Source organism: Gossypium hirsutum, chromosome D08 (genome assembly GCF_007990345.1).
Source record: "Gossypium hirsutum isolate 1008001.06 chromosome D08, Gossypium_hirsutum_v2.1, whole genome shotgun sequence".
In the NCBI taxonomy this organism is placed as follows: domain Eukaryota; kingdom Viridiplantae; phylum Streptophyta; class Magnoliopsida; order Malvales; family Malvaceae; genus Gossypium; species Gossypium hirsutum.
This window is the reverse complement of record NC_053444.1, coordinates 15481794-15485757: the sequence shown is the minus strand read 5'-3', so window position 1 is coordinate 15485757 and position 3964 is coordinate 15481794. Positions and strand designations below refer to the sequence as shown.

Here is a 3964-nt window from a genome sequence, read left to right as displayed (position 1 = left end):
TGGGCCTCGAGGGTCCATCTAAAGGACAATATAAGTGTTATATGATTGACTCTTAGTATGTGTAACAAAGGTTGGAAAATGTCCGTATTTAATTTGTAAAGTTCGCTAATGCTCCGTAATGGTGACGGATAAGGTTAGGGGTGTTACACCAAGGGCCTTTAGAATTGGTTACCGCAAAGATTCATTCTTCAAGAAATGAGTCATTTATCTCCTTCTCATTAAGCTACTCTAGATGGGGATTCTCGAGTCTCGAGAGGTGATCTGCTGCAATATTTTTAGTCCTTTTCTTATCTTTAATTTCCAAATTGAATTCCTGCAATAATAAAATCCGCCTTATAAGTCGAGGTTTTGCATCCGGTTTAGTCAAAGGTAGTAAAGAGTAGAGTGGTCAATGTACACAACAACAATAAAAAATATTAAATAAGATCTAAATTTATCGAATGCAAAAACCATAGCTAACAATTCTTTTTCAGTAGTGGTGTAATTCTCTTGTGCGTCAGTTAAAGTCTTGCTAGCATAATAAATCGGCTGAAAATGCTTGTCTCTTCGCAGTCCAAGAACTGCACCTACTACAAAATCACTCGCATCACACATTAGTTCGAAAGGTAAATTCCAATCAGGTGCGACCATAATTGGGGGCCATTAATTAATTTTTCCTTAAGAACATTAAACGCCTCTAAACATTCCTAACTAAAATTAAATGACACATCTTTTTCTAGCAAATTAGTTAAAGGCTTAGCTATTTTAGAAAAATCTTTGATAAATCTTCTATAAAACCTAGCATGTCCTAAGAAACTTCTAATATCCTTAACTGAATTAGGGGGTGGTAATTTTTCGATGGTTTTCAATTTTTACTTTATCAACCTCGATCCCTTTACTAGAAATTTTATGGCCCAAAACAATCCCTTCTTGAACCATGAAGTGACATTTTTCCCAATTAAGCACAAGGTTCGTTCCTCACATCTCATCAAAAACTCATTTTAAATTATTAAGGCAAAGATGGAAGGAATTACCTAATACCGAAAAGTCATCCATAAATACCTTCATAATGACTTCTACGAGTTCATCAAAGATGGCTAACATGCAACGCTGAAAAGTAGCAAGAGCGTTACATAATCCAAAAGGAATTCTTTGGTAAGAAAACATACCATATGGACATGTAAATGTCATTTTCTCTTGATCCTCGGAGCTAATGGAATTTAGAAGTAGCCAGAAAGCCCATCTAGGAAGCAATAATACATGTGACCAGATGTTGCACAAACGATAGTCAGTACAAACTCTCCATCTCATGACTATTCTTGTTGGAATCAACTCATTCTTCTCAATAGCCACAACAACCATGTCTCCTGTCTTAGGAACAACCTGCACAAAACTCACCCAAGTACTATCAGAAATAGGATAAATAACTCCAGCATCTAGAAGTTTAATTACCTCAGCTTTTACAAATTCCTTCATGTTGGGATTTAATCTCCTTTGAGCTTGCACACATAGCTTATACTCATCTTCCATTAAAATTTTATGGGTGCAAAAAGAAGGACTGATCCCTCTAATGTCTAAAATTTTTTAGGCTATAGCTCTTCTGTGTTCCTTTAACACTTGTAGTAACTCATCTTTCTCATTCAGCCTTAAATCCGAAGCAATAACCACTGACAATGTAGAATTATTTCTAAGGAATGCATACTCCAAAGGATTTGGCAATTGGTTCAGTTCCAATTTATGAGGTTCTTCAATAGAGGGTTTCAATTTTTGTGGAGACTCATAATTTTTCTATCTCAATGGAGACTTATTAGTATCTAGATCAATTCTCATCTCATTTATCATGACATTATCTCCATCGACTTCCTCTCCTTGAACAGGACACAGTTTCAACATATCTTTGTGAACAATTTCCTACAAAGAATCTTGAATATCATGATTAATAAAATCAAAAAAATAACAGGAATCATCTTACTCTCTAGAAAATCGTATGGCATGATAAATTTGAAAAATGATCTCATCATCACCCACCCTATGCACAAGTTTACCGTTACCCAATTCAGTAATAGCTCTAGCAGTGGCTAAAAAGGGTTGACCTAAAATTAAAGGCACCTCAACATCCTCATCCACGTTAAGTATAACAAAATCAACACGGAATATGAATTTATCTACTTTCACAAGTACATCTTCAATAATACCCCTAGGATATTTAACAGATCTGACAACTAATTAAATACTCATCCTAGTGAATTTTGGTTCTTTAAGACCATGTTGCTTGAACATTTTATAAGGGATCAACTTAATACTAGCACTCAAATCAGCTAATGCTTTTTTAATGTTTAAACTACCAAGAAAACAAGAAATAGTAAAACTTCCTAGATCTTTCAGCTTGGAAGGCAATTTATTTTGGAGAATGGTTGAACACTCCTCATTGAGTTCCACAATGGATAGCTCTTCAAACTTCCTTTTATTTGTTAAAAGCTCCTTTAAAAATTTTGCATATTTGGGCATCTACGAAAGAGCTTCAACAAAAGGTAATTTAATATGTAATTTTGAAAAAAGTTCAAGAAATTTACCTAACTGTTCATCCATTCGGTCTTTCTTCAATTTTGTTGGGTATGGTATCAGTGGTTTGTATTCTTTAATTACCGGTGTTTGAATTTTTTCGATTTTTGCCAGCCCATCATCTTTCTCATCAGTTTCTTGTTTCATCTTCTTTTCGGGTTCAGAAAACTCCTTCTCATTCCTCATTGTAACTACCTTCACATGCTCTTTTGGGTTGGGTTCAGTGTTACTAAGTAAGCTACCTTGTTGTCTTTCTGAAACTAGTTTAGCAAACTGCCCAATTTGATTTTTGAGCCTATGAATTGATGCTTGCTGATCTTTTAAAGTTCTCTAGTGTTTTGAAATCGAGTTTCTAACACCGAAATAAATTTGACTAACATCTCTTCAAGGTTCGATTTTTTTCTTGCTGATAAGGTTACTGAAAACCAGAAGGGGGTTGTGACTTTTGATTTCCTTGACCACTCTAAGAGAAATTTTGATGGTTCCTCCAACCTGAATTATACGTATTTGCTATACGGATTATTTTGAGATCTTGAATTATTACTCATAAAGTTGACTTGATCATGCTCCATGTTAGACTTGAAGGGTGAATATTCTGAATTAAGCATCCCATCTCCATTCGCATCGCATTGCACCACCAAATTCACTTGTTTAGAGAAATTTAAACCATCAAATTTCTTACCAAGAGCTTCAACCTGATTAGCTAGCATAGAAACTGCATCAATATTAAAAACTCTGGTTGCCTTGATGGTTTTACTCTCGTAACTTGCCACTGATAATTATTCAGTGTCATCTCCTCAATAAGTTCTTAAGTTGCCTCAGATGTTTTGTTATTTAAAGTTCCGCCAGCTGTTGCATCAATCATATATCTTGTTGAGGGGTTCAAATCATTATAAAAAGTTTAAACTTGGAGCCAGAAAGGTAATCCATAGTGAGGACACCTTCTCTACAAATCCTTGAATCGCTCTCATGTATCATAAAGAGTCTCAAAATCAAACTGAACAAAAACATAGATGTCATTCCTCAACTTAGCTTTTTTAGCCGGTGAAAAATATTTTAACAAAAATTTTTTAGTCATCTGTGCTCAAGTAGTGATAGAACCTCATGGTAAAGAGTTTAACCATTGTTTTGCCTTTCTCCTTAAGGAGAATGGGAACAACTATAAGCATATGGCATCATCAACAACGCCATTGATCTTGAAAGTGTCACAAATCTCCAGAAAGTTAGCCAAATGAGCATTTGGATCTTCATCTTACAAACCATCAAACTGAACATATTATTGCACCATCTGAATTGTGTTTGATTTGATCTCAAAGTTGTTTGCATTAATAGTTGGCCTAACAATACTCGATTCAGCTCCAATCAGGGTGGCCTTAGCATAATCAGACATAGTACGAGGGGCAAGACGCTCAATGGCTAACTG

At 35.1% G+C, this 3964-nt stretch overlaps 1 non-coding gene across 1 annotated transcript; it reads left to right on the top strand.

Moving 5' to 3' along the window:
* Positions 1–3464: 3464 nt before the first annotated feature.
* On the top strand, positions 3465–3571 carry LOC121220487 (small nucleolar RNA R71). The gene has a single exon (XR_005917689.1). It is a non-coding gene; the product is annotated as a small nucleolar RNA R71 (small nucleolar RNA).
* The last annotated feature ends 393 nt before the right edge of the window (positions 3572–3964 follow it).